Genomic DNA, 15,812 nt, shown 5'->3' with positions numbered 1-15,812 from the left:
ATATTAAACGCATTAACAGATGTAAATATCATAATCTAGTCGGGTTTATCTGCGGAATGAAATTGGAAGAGGTTTTCTATAATTTACCGATCAAATTAAGGCAAGTCTAATGCGGTATTTGAAAAAAAATAGCTAATGCTAATAGAGACGGGTAACAATAAAGTGTACTTAATTTATTTTTAGGGTTCCGTACGCCAAAAGCAAAAAACTAATACAACAATTTCTAATATTGGATGTTTATGGTAAGTCAGTGACATACAAGACACTATACAGGGTGAGTCTTAAATAAGTGCAAATATTTACAGGGGTGGTATATTTCGACCCGAGGAACACGTCTATGAGTTTTTTTTCGCTATAAAAAGATATTGAAAATCGTGCATTTCCTTTTAAATTTCCCTGTATATTTTTCCAAAACTTTTTTAGAACTACCTGTTCACTGCAAATTTTCCCACGGTATAATTTCTTAATCTCTGATATTACCATAGTTACGGCTTTACTCTATGGTTACGGCAATAAAAGGGATGCAAATACAGAAAAAATCCGGTGGCTCTCAAAATTTTTTCAAAAAAAATAATTTTTTTTTAAATTTTCAAACTTAAATAACTAGGTTATTTTGGACTTATCTGAAAAATGGTAAAGAGAAAATTTGTTTTTTATCAAGATCTACAAGCCCAGAAAATATTTGCACTTATTTAAGACTCACCCTATAGAATAGAAATCCAACGAAAAACGGTTGGAAGCTAGAAAGATATTGAAATATACAGAAAATACTTGAATCAAAATGTAAACAAAAATATAAGTGTAAATATATGTAAAAATAAAATTATATAAGAGTTTCTTGCCTTGAACTGCTAATATAGAAATTAATTCCACGCTGTGTTCGTTATAATGTAGATCAACCTGCTCTCACTACCGGTTTCGGGGCCCTACCCCATCAACAAATGAGCTTGGGTATTTCCACAAAACGATGGGTTCAAGGCAAGAAACTCTTATATAATTTTATTATATACTTAAAAACTGCAAGAAATTTATTTTCCATTATATATTTTGGGCTAGCCGAAAAAAGCCTTTATTTACTATCGATAGTTGTCTCTCGGTGGTACGAAAGTACTACCATTGCACACAGGCCGCTATCTCGCGATGCGGGACTTAATATCTTACCGCTACTTTACGACAAGTCGTATGCATCTACTCTGCGCTGTGCTCGTCGTTTTGTGGAAATACCCAAGCTCACCTGATGATGGGGTAGGGCCCCGAAACCGGTAGTGAAAGCAGGTTGATCCACATTATGACGAACACAGCGTAGAATTAATTTCTATATTAGCAGTTCAAGGCAAGAAACTCTTATATAATTTTATTATATACCTAAAAACTGCAAGAAATTTATTTTCCATTATATATGTAAAAATATATGTATAAAAAAATATATGTAAATAATAATATAATGATTGGTTCCAATCATTTCAGATCATTTGGTTAAATCAATCATCCGTATCACACGACTGACAAAAAAACTAGTAAGAAATAAATATTTACTTACCATAGCTGTGAATTATGCTTTATCCTAAGACTATGAGGAAATCTGCAAATAAAAAGAGATATATAGTGAGTGATTTGGTATTATTTTTAATAAATGTGATCGAAATGAGATATTATTCAATTCCTAGATCCTCATAGAGATGCTCAGATAAATCGTATAGATAAACCATCCCGCGTAAAGCTCAGGTATCCAAGATATGCAAACCATGCAGGTGTAAACAGAAAAAAAAAAATATATCTGCGTTAGTTTTAGGCTTTCAAAATACAATTTGACTTTAGTTGCGACCATTGTCTGTGGTCAACTTAAGTATTGTTATAGTATACCGGGTGCGTCTCAAAAAAGTGGCTCACTCCCATAACTTAAATCAAATAAAAAAAAAACAAAAAAAAAAAAAAAACTTAAAAAACTAAAAAAAAAACTAAAAAAAAAACTTAAAAAAAAATTATTATTATTTATTTAAACTTTAAAAACTTTTTTTATCGTTTATATGCGTATATAGCAACGGGTAAACAAATGAAAGGCATTTGTGTTGTGGTGACAATAAGAATAAAAAACTTATCAAATATTGCAATTACTACTTTACTGTTACTTTGTAATCGAAATTTGCACATTGTTCTTTCATTGTTGATTTGTTGTGTTTCATTGTTTGGTTTGGTTTGGTTTGGTTTGGTTTGATGATTAGTGTTTCAATTTAATGCATACATCACGAAAAAAAGCTGCCAAAGTAATCGCTTTAATTGAAAATGGACTTAAACAGAGAGCTGTAGCTCGGCAACTGCATATGACATGCGGAGCGGTTCAAAGAGTGTGTGAACGATATGAGGAGACTCGATCCTTTCGTAGGCGACCTGGAACTGGTGGAAAGAGATATACAATGGATCGTGATGACCGCTTTATTGTGTCAACAACATTAAGAAACCGGCATCTTAATGCTATTCAGGTGCAACAACAGCTCCGTGAAACACGAGGAGTGACTGTTAGTGAGAGGACAGTAAGACGAAGATTGAAGGAAAGTAACATGACCCCCAAAACACCCGCAATTGGTCCAAAACTTACCCCAGCTCATCGTCAAACACGCCTGCCTTATGCACGGAACATCTGAATTGGCCACTAGAACAATGGGAATGTGTTTTATTCTCAGATGAGACCCAGGATATGCCTCTATGGTAGCGACCGAAGAAGAAAAGTCTTCCAGAGGCCAGATGAGCGATTCGCAGAATGCTGCATTGAGGAGCGAATTGCTTATGGAGGTGGTTTCTGCATGATGTGGGGTACAATTTCTATGACTGCGCGAACCGACCCAGTTTTTATCCGTTGGGACGACCGTCGGCACGGAAGAGGAGGTTTAACTGGTGCTAGGTATATTGAGGAGATTTTAGCAGTTCATGTGGTACCTTACGTCGACTACATTGGAAGCGAATTCACTTTTATGCATGACAATGCGAGAGCACACACATCAAGAATCGTACACGATTACATTTCAGAAGTCGGTTTTCGGGTTATGGAATGGCCAGCATGCAGTCCAGACTTAAACACGATAGAACATTTATGGGATGAGCTAAAACGAAGGATTTCGCAAGCAACAACAACATACCGCAAGCAACAATATCAAACTTGATTGAATCTATGCCAGACTGTATGAGAGATGTTGTAAGAGCAAGAGGGGGTCATACCCATTATTAAAAATTTATTTTAGTTAACTGTAAATCAATAAATAACTAAATAATGGCATACATCTTAGTAATAAAAAACGATAATTTGTTTCATGCATTAATTTAATAATTTTAATCCAAAGAAACCGAAATACAAATTAATATCTCTAAACTCTTTTCAAAGAATAGAAAATTGTCTTTCAAACAGCATATATTTTTTCTTAATCGGACAAATATATCCTAAAAAATATATAGTTAACTTCAAAAGTTTGCCTTGGGCCGATTTCTATGCACGCAAGTGTATATGATATTTTATACTACAGGAAAGATCTTCTTCAGTCTAACTAAATATTTTACCAACGATATTTAAACAAGAACCTCCTTTAAGCTCGCAGGTTCGTGCGTTTCCTGGAAAGAACCAAGACCGTAAGGCTCTCCGCAGGTGCACTCGGCATTCCGGCCCCAATAACGCCCGATTATCAATAGGTCGTTGTTTAATTAACCAACAAACGAATGGAAGCCAATAGGAGAGATTTCTTCGAGGTATACATCTATAAAGAAGATAGTTCTGCAACGAATAAATCTTCCGTATCTCGCGGAGCAGATGCCCCCTAGCCGCTGCGTCGCGTTCGGTTCCGCTTTATAATTAGATTGGGAAAACGGACTTGGTCTCGCTCTAAACTCTTATCTCTTCAGGTCTATTTTCGATCGTTGCGAAATCCTATTCCATTAAGAGAAGATCGATCGCTGTGGGTATTTATCAGATGATCCGTACCGGATGACAATAAAACTATTAATATAGTTGCATATCTCAAGAATATATTGATTTTAACCTGAAAAGTAATGACTTTTTGAAGTGTAACTTAATTCAAGGCCGTGACACACGAGCTAGCATCAGGAAACGTGGTAACAGCTACCCCATTCGGGATAGATCTACCCCTTTGTAGAACAATTTAACTCGCTCTGGGTAGCGATCTTTGCCATACGCGGCTAAGAACATCACTATACTGAACTTGATACTGTACCTTTGTACTAATATCCTCTAGTTGTGTGTTAGGAAGTAATTTTCGTGTATCTTTTCATCGATAGGTTTGTAGCTTCTGAATAACCAGTTGTCAGTTTAGAATTAGAATTATTAGAGTTAGTAACTCGCATTTTCATTGGAGGACTCTGTCATATGTATTTCAAACCAATAATGAACGAGAATATTCGTATAATTTGACAAAATTACTGTAAACCACTATGAATATGAATTGTTGGTTAGGTTCAAAAATTTTTCTCTTCTTATATAAAATTAAGCGTTAAAAATTATTAGGCATTTGCATAAAAGTGTGTATTTTGGGTTTTAAGCGATTTAAACAAACTAGGGCTCGTTTAAAAGAGCTTTTCTTCTTTAATGATCTCCAGTATAAATTTTGTTTCCACAATTTTCTTCGTGGTAGCTAGAGGGCGCTGTTTGACATCATAACAGATATTGGGCTGTTGCATAAAAAAATTAAATAGGAGGCTATATTTCTCTTTGCACAGTTAAATAGAGCACAAGATTTCCAAAATATCTGCGCAAACCGTAACTTTTTATCTTCTCTCTAACCGGAGATATTAAGAGAACAAATCATGTTAGGCTGCCGCTTAGGATTATATGGTCTAAAAATTATAATAGTAGGCTAGAAAACAAAAAGAGTGGTAATATATAAATATAAATCATAAATTGGTTATGTCAAAATATCAAAACATATATTTTAATTTCATTCTAATACCATTTAATTATTATTTACCCATATTCGTTCTTGATTCGACCCCATCAATTAAAACCCAGGCATATTGAATCCGATGACCCAGCTGGTCATGGAAATATGCCGCTCCATCGTCTCTATCTACTAAATAAGTGGTATCCAAGAAGCCCCACACATTCATAGCAAAATAAGCGGCAGCACTGCCTCAACTACACCAACTGCATGCTCATGACATTGCAACAAATGCAATTTCATCATGTCCTCTAACAAATTTGGCAATTCGTTTCTTAGAAATTATGGATAGTTTATTTCATTCAGATAATTAAAAAAGTCCAAACATTTACCGACCAACGGTCTTGGTGCTAAACTACTTGCATCAAGGGTAGATTTGAACCAGTACGGCATATTGTTAAGATTCGCACCTTCGTTCGGTGCTATATGAAAAGTGACCCAAACGACATAAACTTTATAATATAATAGTAAATAACACAAACAACAGGTAAAATACAAAAACAAGTGAAATCAAGGACGAACTTGGACTAATAACTAAATGACGTTACATGAAATAAACCCTTAGTTTTCGACAATACGAAATTCGGCCGTTTTCTGTTAAAAGCAATATGGCGGCACAAAATTCCTAAAAAATTTAATAAAATTATTGATTGTCCGAATTTCGGACATTTCAAGCAATGTGTTCAAAGGAGTCGAGGATGCGTTTCAGGTAGATAGCCGACAATCGGATGCTTATGTTAAGCTCATTTATTATTGACAGATTAGTTCTTCTAGCTGTCCAAGGTATTCTCAGCATACGTCTGTAGCACCACATTTCAAAGCTGTCTATCATGCGTCTTTCTGATGATTTGATGATCCAGGATTGTACTCATAAAGAAATATCGAGAAGACAATTATAGTATGCAGCAAATTCTTTTTTGTAAGGGTTGTTATCACTCTGCTCTGCCATATTCTTGTAAGACGCAGTCTTTGCTAACCGTATTCTGCGTCTAATTTCTATTTTATAGACAATTATTGCCTTCGTCGTTTATGTTTGATTCGAGATAAACAAAATCATGAACCACTTCGATACCATTAAGCTGGAAAGATCTTTGTAGGGTTCCACGAACATTAATATTAATTTATCTACTGGACCCTTACTACTTAAAAACCTACTGGACCCTTATTAGGTACTGAAAAAAAACTGAGCTAGCAAATCAACACTAAAAACTAAAAAATGCTCGGTGTGGTCCAGCCCTAAGGCCGATCCTCTCCCGACTCGTTAGGCCGCTTCTGGTGCGGCCGTGGCGGCGGCGCGCCAGTGGCGGCGGCCCGCTGGGTCGTGACCTTACGTCACGCCAATTAATTGGTTCTTAATGTGGCCGCGCTCGGCCGCCGCCAGAGGCCGCCACACGACTCGGGGTCACCGGGTGCAGGCCGAGGAGGCACGGCAGAGTGGTTTTTCTCGCATCTATCTCTCCACAGTGAATATAGGTGTAGTGGAGGCTTTGTTTGACGTGCTTTGGGTACTTTGGCCGTATTCGGAGTGTATTCTAGCTTAATCGTATAATTTATTTGGATTGTACAGAAGCGTTTGGTTGCTTAAGCGGTTATATTCGAAGTTGGTAAAAGAATGCGTAGAGAAGCTGAACAAATTAGGCAAAGAGAATAAAGTCCTCCCACTCCCCTGGGAATCCTCCAACGGTCTAACTGTGAAAATCAAAGATTTTCCTTGATTTAAGTAAGAACAATCTTCGGATTGTCACGGGGTTTTTAACAGGACACTGTCGCCTCAATAGATTGAAGTTAGGAATCACTGAGTGCGCCGAGACAAAAGTTGCGATTTTAGTTTTGATGTCACTGGTTTTGAAAATAACTAATTAAAAAAAATTGAAATAAGAAATTAAAAAAATATTTTTTATTAATTAAGACTTAATTAATTAATTTTTAATTGATTAATTCCTAATTAATTAATTTTTAATTAATTAATTTTCAATTAATTATTTCGTCTATTGTTCTTGATGTAGGTAAATATTTAGGATTTAACCATTATCAAAGAGTTTTTTATGCGTGCTCGCGTGATCAATTTTCTTTCTACGGTTCAGCATCCCTAAAGTATTTGAACCACGTGCTGCCACTGGTCATATTATATTAATTAACTAGGTTAATAATATAGAAAATAGCTCGAAATAAGCTTGATTGTATTCAGTAGACACCGATTGTGTTCTAATTCGTCATTTTCAGCTCGAAGAACCCCTGTCAATCAGCGGGGTGGATCCTCCTGTCCAATTCGGTTCGTCATGCTGCGACAATGCCTATGTATGAATAGCATACATAAACATGTATGCACTTATGTCAGTAAGATTCTTGTCATTGCGTGGTCTAGAAATGCATTTATTTTTTCTCATTGAATATACTTTGTATCAGCAGGGAGTTTGAAAAAATATATGCTTCTATTTGGATATATTTTTTAATAATATGCATAAAATTAATACATAAATAGACATGCGTATGTCCTTTGATATACAAATTTTGCTCAAATTTTGCTTGTTCTACAAGTACAAAAATATCAATGAGAGGCTTTAAAAAATGACCTAAAAGTTATAGTAAGAACAGCTATAATTATATAATTTCAGTTCCAAAATGGTCCCAAATCGTTTTAATTAATCGTTTTTTACTGTCTTAGAATACTCATTTGACTCTAACAAAAGATAGAAACTGAGAAAAAAATCTCTATTTTCGTACAGAGACGTCTATCTGCTAAATACAAAGCCTTTCTAACGGCGTAACAATGCAGCGAAAACCATTATGGCTTTCCTAATGAAAATTTAAGACCCTTTTACCACTACCAGCTACCTTATACTGTTCAAAAGATAAGCTAAGTGGCTAGTAGAGTAGCAGTAACTCAAGGTGTTAATCTTAAACACCTAAAGCTACCGCACACTCCGTATTTACGTTGCCGTATGCGGCGTGCCAACACCAAGTAGTGATCCGCCACGAGAGAGAATAATTGCCGGCAGTCTTATCGAGCAAATTCTTTTCGGAGATGTTTATTGGGGCCATCTGAGCGACTCAAGACTGTGCAATGAAGCTTTGAGATGGTTTGAAAGGAAAAACTCTGAAATATTTCCACACAGGAGATAAAAGAGGCTAAGTGTTGGAGCACACATGAGTAGAATTATTGTTTAAATGTTTTTTTCTTTTTCCTTTCCAGAAATTTTCCAAAACCTCAACCAAAAAAGGTAAAATATAAATATAAAATGTCTGTATCTTTATTTCCAGATCAATTTTGGTGCCGTTATTTTTTGATTGTATTATAATATGATCTTCGTTAATAATTTTTTTCCATAGCAACTGTAAAAATTGCTTTGTATCTATCAAAAATAGTAGATAAAATAGTACTTTAACCACAAGGGTAGATTAAATATGCAAAAAAGCAGTGCAAAGAAATTTCCATCTTCTGGGTTTCAAAGCTTTGACTTTTTCGGTTTGTAACCACTACATATAAGAGCTTGCTATATCTACAAAGTTTAGATGTTACTATACTACTACGGAAATTTAAACGGTATAGCTTACCCTTAAGCCTTGAAATATCAATGTTTTCATTGACCAGTATTGTACTTTTTAGCATTGAATAGTACGACCATAAACTGGACGGCTGCATTTTCTTTTGATTTTTCAGAAAAATATTCTAAAAGTATATTTTCACTTGATCTTTCTTCTCGCACGTTTTTTAGTTGCTTACATTTTTGAAAATTGTTGTATTCGTTTTCATAAGTTATTCGGGATTTAAATGGAAGTAGTTTGGATATGGTGTTTGTCGCGTCAGCTTGAATATCTGTTGGTAATTTACTTATTTCGTTTTGAGCCATTTCAGCAATCGACACGAAACAAAATTAAAAAATATTGACTCAAAACTGACAACTAAAGAGACAGCTGTATTTATTTGTCAAATTACATAGAAACCAATGCCAGCATATTTTTTCTACTCGTAATAAATTCCTTGAAATAATAATTTCTGAATATCTTTTAAAACATAACTTGCTATGGAAAAAAATATTGTTTTATACACGACGATAAAATTGCATTATCGTCTCCCGAAATTAATTCATTCGCGATTTCATCGCTCGTGAATTAATCTATTCGGTCGACGATAAAATACCATTTTATCGTCTTGTATAAAAAATAATTATTAATAAATAAATGACAACCTAACATTTTTCTATAAAATTTGATGTGTATATCTTCAGTATCGTCATTTTGTACAGGTTTGTCTATTTATATTATTTTTTCTGGGTATGTAGAATGGTCGTATTGTTCTAATTAGAATGATCTAAAAAAATGTATAATTATTGCGTCATTAGTTCAAATAGCAAGGTTTATATATATATATATATATATATATATATATATATATATATATATATATATATATATATATATATATATATATATATATATATATATATATAGCAGAAAGTAGTCTCGACTGACTAGTGAGAAAGAAAATCTGGGATTTAGTTGGGGTTGCAGTCGGAAGGGTTTGACAAAGAATTAATACACTTTGTTAATTGTCAAGCTTTCGGAATTTATTTATTCCTTCCTCAGGACACTAAAATGGAAATACAAGTTAGACAATTGCTGTTATAAAAGTTAAGAATAAGACTTACTTAACGTGGTACAGAAAATACCTTCATAAAAACTACATTAAACATGGTTTGTGTTGATAACTCCACCGTGAAAGCATCGCTGACCAGTCAACCACAAGGACTCTTATAAGGCGGTTAAGCCGCCAAATATAAGTTAGAACATTAGAATAATTAGGAGATGTTAGAAATTTCTAAATTAAAGAATTTTTTTTGATTTTTTTTGTGCTAATAATAATAAGCAATTTGCGTGGAGTGCACTGTCAGTTTAGTGCATTGCCTTTTCTTGGATTGTCCAAGCCGCACATTGTCTTTGCCTTGTCACTCAACTGTCTTAATTTGCTGATTTTGTTTGTTCCCCCCCTTTTTTGCGGAGTGTGTTTCTGTAGTTTTTTACACCTTATGTAATTTTGTAATTTTGGAAGTATTGCCAATACTATGAAAAGGTTTGGTTCATGAATTTCCTGTGAATTTAATAAAAAATTGTGAAAGAAAAATTTGTACAATTTAATGATTTTTTGTGACAGTTTTTCACATTGATTAATATGAACATTATTGTCATATTTTCCTCATTACCTTCTTCACATTTGGCCTTTTCTAAGTGTTTGCATTGCACCTCTTGTCTTTTTTTCAGAATTTTTAGCACATCCTAATGTTTATTCAATTGCTTATAAGAAAATTCTTTTTCTGATTGCGCTCGGTGTATTTCTGGTTGCAGATATTTGGTGACATTTTCTGAATTGTAAATGTAATTGTATTTTTACCACCTAATTGTTTTTTGCTCTCGTTGCACGAGTAAGGGTGTTTTATTAATGTTTTTTAGTGTTTTTTTAGTGTTGTGCCTTGATCACTCCACTTTTCTACATGACCACCCACACCATTGGTTTTTTACATGAATACAATGATGGACATGCCACAGCCTTGTTCGACATCCATAGATCACTTTTACTAACTTGACTTCTGACAATTGACTTTTGACGTTTGGATGTCGCGGTTGTCGCCTGTCAATTGTTTTGCGCCTCCACGCTTCGGATTGAGACGCAAAAAATTCTTTAATTTAAAAATTTCTAACATCTCTTAATTATTCTAATGTTCTAACTTATATTTGGCGGCTTAACCGCCTTATAAGAGTCCTTGTGGTTGACTGGTCAGCGATGCTTTCACGGTGGAGTTATCAACACAAACCATGTTTAATGTAGTTTTTATGAAGGTATTTTCTGTACCACGTTAAGTAAGTCTTATTCTTAACTTTTATAACAGCAATTGTCTAACTTGTATTTCTATTTTAGTGTCCTGAGGAAGGAATAAATAAATTCCGAAAGCTTGACAATTAACAAAGTGTATTAATTCTTTGTCAAACCCTTCCGACTGCAACCCCACTAAATCCCAGATTTTCTATATATATATATATATATATATATATATATATATATATATATATATATATATATATATATATATATATATATATATATATATATATATATATATATATATATATATATATATATATATATATATATATATATGCTCTATATAAATTATCCGCGTTTCCATAAATTAAGCTACAATGTTTCGCTTGTAGTTGCTTAATTTACTTACACCGCTGATATACCTGTTACCTACTTGATAATCAAACACGATGTTAATGAAGAAAATTGAGACGATTTGCCTTTAAATGTCTCACTGATTAGAAACTATTGCTACATGCATAGTACGAAGGTAGTTGGCTATTTCTGGAAGAAGAAAAAATGATTCTGTAAACATACTTTCGACAGCTTGTATACCTTAAATGGAGAAATGTCTTCGAATTAATAAATGTTTTAGTAATCAATATGTCTTCGATTAATTTTGATATAAGGAATTGTCTCCTTCGATTATTAAAAAGTTGTAATAAATGGATACAAAATCTGTATTATTTTAATTGGTACGTTTAAATGTTATTAGTGTGATATTTATAGAAGTTTGATTTTTATGTTCATTTGTTGGTTTAAACCATATACATGTATAAAAAATAAACGAGCCATATACATTGATTTTTTGTGACCAAATATGGGTGTCCCAGCCAGTGCTTCCCAAAGTGGTCCAAGTGGAGCTCTAGAAATCCAAAATCTTCATATTTTTTGACGATTTTTGAAGTGTGAAAGAGGAAGTGACAGAAAATTATTGAATACATCAATCAATCCCTGATTTATGTCATATACTAACATACCAAATCTCATTTTTTTGTCTGAAAAAATAAAAAAAATTATAGGGACAGGCCAATTTTGAAAAACACCCCGTATAAACTATATTATTATATTAATCATTAAACAATAACCAACCAAGCTTCATTATTAACAGATTATAATAATAACAAGGAAAAGAAAAGTTAATCTATTACCTGTAATTAAGAGCATTTGAAAATTTGTTCAAGCAATTAGAAATTTCCACTTTAATTATTTCGATAATTAATATTGAAGATTTTTAATTAATTTTTGATGATGGCTAGCGATTATCAGTCATCGAGGAATATCAACTGGCTTTTTCCGTTTTATGAATCTGTGCCAAGGTCTTGCGAGTGATGCCATGTCTTTGATTATCATCCGCCAAGATAAATTTTGGTTAGACATAAAAGTAAAAAGTTTATTATTAGATAGTAAACGTTCAGTGACCTAATGTGAGTACGTAATAATTAGTTGAAATCATCTACTGAGGTACAGGAGACTCAAACTCATAGTCTTGTATAAAAAAATATTTTTTTTCCATAGCAACTGTTAAAATTGCCTTAAGCGGGGTTTCCACATGCAAGAATTACTGGCGCCATTCAACTGGCTCCAGTTTTATTGTATGTGGAAACCTGTAAAATCGACTGGCGCAAGTTTAGTGGCGCCACTAATTCATGTGCCAGTAAAGTTCAACGCTCCTGTACTTTTTGGCGCCACAGCAAGCATCTCCAGTCGTAAAAATGTCGTTTGTTTCAAAAAAGTGATCTACTGAATTAATAATAAAGTTTTTGGATGCCTACGAACAACATCCTTGCTTATGGAACAATAAAATAAGTGATTATAAGGACCGAAATAAAAGGGAAGAAGTCTTAAGAAGAATTGTTGGAGTCATGTCTGATTCTCTCAGCAACTTTGATGTAAATTCCGCAAAGGCCAAAATTCGAAGTATTATGATTGCTTACACCCTAGAGCATAACAAGGTGTTAACATCTCATAAAACTGACCGTAATTACATGCCAGTTTTAAATTTACTATAGACCTGTGGAAACGGGTAATGGTGCCAACAAACTGACGCCAGTAATCCTAGCATGTGGAAATCCCGCTTTATATCTATCAAAAATAGTAGATAAAACAGTACTTTAACCGCAAGAGTAAATTAAATGATACTTTAACAGCGAGGATAGGTTAAAAACTTTATTTCTTCTCGCACGGTTTTTAATTGCTTCCATTTTTGAAAATTTTTGTATTCCTTTTCATAAGTTATTCGGGATTTAAATGGAAGTAGTTTGGATATTGCGTTTTTCGCCTCAGCCTGAATATCTGTTGGTAATTTACTTATTTCGTTTTGAGCCATTTCTGGCTTCAATTCAATCAGCAATCGATACGAAAGAGAGTTAAAAAATATTGACTCAAAACTGACAACTATGCCCTAGACACTTAATGGTAATTTTATAGAACTCCAAATTTAGTTTCTTCCGCATCGCCAGGCGGCGCAAAAGACATTAAAGTACAGGTTTCTAATTTATATATGAAGATGATATGACAGTCCCTATGTTGACTATTGTCTATGGTCTAGTTTTTGTCTAGTTGACAAAATGTTGGTGATCCGTCAAGTTAATTTTGAAATCATTATTTAAATAATTAGTAATTCAGATATTCCTAATTTATCGGAAAGTTCGGTGATTTCAGTGATTTGGGTTCATAGTTTGTGTTTTTATTAGTTTGTGCATTCTGATATTTAGGGTCGATCATCATTTTCGTGTTAGATACTAAAACTTTTTTATTAAAGTCATTTTGACATTTTAGAAATGATAAATTTATGAACAAAATAAAAAAAAAGTTTAATCATAAATAAGTAAGTACATAGTTGGTAATGTATAGTATTTTTAGTAACAGTTATAATTAGTAGTCTATAATATTTTTGCTATATTATAATTTATTTGTTAAATAAAGAAATAGGAGCTATGTGCTCTATTGTTGGTGTTTAAAATGTATGTATGTATTTTAATTTTGTTTTAATTATGTTACACTTCTAATAATCTAATAAAACATAAAATTCAGTAAAAAAATCTATATTTATTATTTTATATTTTACAAGGTATAATTTTGCGCTTGAATAACGTTACCGTTTTAGTTAGCGTTAATAAGTAACGGAACGCTAAAATTATATTATGCAAAAACTCTCCATTAGTTTCTTCCGGATCACCAGGTGGCTCTAAATGACCGACCCATTTGTTTTATATCAGTGTCTAATCTATCTCTAGTACATGACATTAGTCTATGCTGACAACTTTACTTATTTGTCAAATTACATAGAAACCAACGCCAACCCAGCACAATATTTTTTCTACTCGTAGGTAATAAATTCCTTGAAATAATAATTTCTGAATATTTTTTAAAACGCAACTCGTTATGGAAAAAAATATTGTTTTATACACGACGATAAAATTGCATTATCGTCTCCCGAAATTAATTCACTCGCGATTTTATCGCTAGTACGCTATATACGGGAGCTATTATTATAGTTTGCGATCATTCACAATATTTAAAGCTTGCGTTAGTCAGAGGTATCATCCAGAGAGAACACTTATAACTAAAGTGAGAGAGACCGATCAAAGTTAATTTTTGAAGACTGTGTTAGTGGCGCGGCCTTTGGCGTCTAACCCAGACTATGAGCGCATTATCGATATAGTAGGTTGCATTCATACCTATATACTGGCGCCAAAAATTTAAAATTTGTATATTTGAACCGAATCTTAATCTTTCAAGTTTATAATAAGAAACCTTCGTAGTTTTTTTAGATTATTTTGTTGACAACAAAAGTTTATTATTAGACTTTAAAGCATTAAAACCTATAAATAAAATACTGTGTAGAAACATAATAATTTATTTAACTCCATACTCCTTGCCATACTTCAACTCAAGGCTGCAATCTTCAGTATCTTTTTTATCTAACTTGGTTGGGAGTGAACAGGGAAGCACGGTTGGGAGCTCGCACAGAGTATCAGTAGGTATCCCGTAGGTATTCAATGTTTCTGATAGTCTTTATTCTATAACAAGAACCTAGCAGTTGAAGAAAATAATTTGTATTACTGGAAATAATACCAGGAAGTTGTCTCTGACCAGGTATAATAAATACCTAGTCGTTCCATAGGTATCAGAAAAGAATGTGATGTTTTAAATTAAAAAAATTAAATTAGCAATGTACGATTATTATGTGCACTCACTATTACTATTAGGTATGTTAAAATAATTACCGAGATTAAACTTACCTTTAAATGAAACGTTTTGTCTGGGTCTCAACCACAAAACAAAAATTACAAAAATGCCGAATAATCGTGGAATCTGAAATAATCAATAATGACAATAATCTTCTCTTCTGACAAGCTAAAAGAACAGGCATATTCAGTTAAAAACAATTTATTACTCCGATTTGCTCCGATTATCAACAGATTTTAGTTATCTCCTTCTAAACCTAAGAAATAGAAAAAGCTACTGATAATCTAATTAATCCTGTCAAATGTTTAACTTGTAAAGTTGAAAACTTCCTTTTTTGACCGCCTAAACGCTATGCGCGCCTGGGATGCGCGGTGACAAAATAAACTTGTCTACGAAATGCCCTATTCTACAAGCCCTCTCACTTTAGTTATTAGTTTCTCTCTGGTATCATCCATAGAGAAAGCCTAATATTTAGCTTATAAAACAATCAACTTTTGATTCCTAACCACAATTTCTCTGGACGGAAAATAAATTGCCAAAATGGTATTTCTCGCAAATTTTGAAGTATCATTAGTGGAAAAATTAAAATTTGATAACTTTTTCTACTAATTTTTTTGTCTACCATTAATTTTGACGTTCTGAATGCTTACCATTGAAATGAAAAGGACAAACTACTACTACTAACATTCTTATACATTTTTAAATGACAAATGTAGGACGTGTGTCATCATATAACTAACCAAACGAGACGTACGAATATTTAAAGAATCCGCATATTTCTTGTTGCTTATTAAAACTAGATGTTGTACGAGGCGCCAGCGGAA

This window comes from Sitophilus oryzae, unplaced genomic scaffold, assembly GCF_002938485.1.
Source record: "Sitophilus oryzae breed Bouriz unplaced genomic scaffold, Soryzae_2.0 scaffold_285_pilon_pilon, whole genome shotgun sequence".
Taxonomy (NCBI): domain Eukaryota; kingdom Metazoa; phylum Arthropoda; class Insecta; order Coleoptera; family Curculionidae; genus Sitophilus; species Sitophilus oryzae.
The sequence above is the reverse complement of the archived record's forward strand: the minus strand, read 5'-3'. Positions refer to the sequence as shown.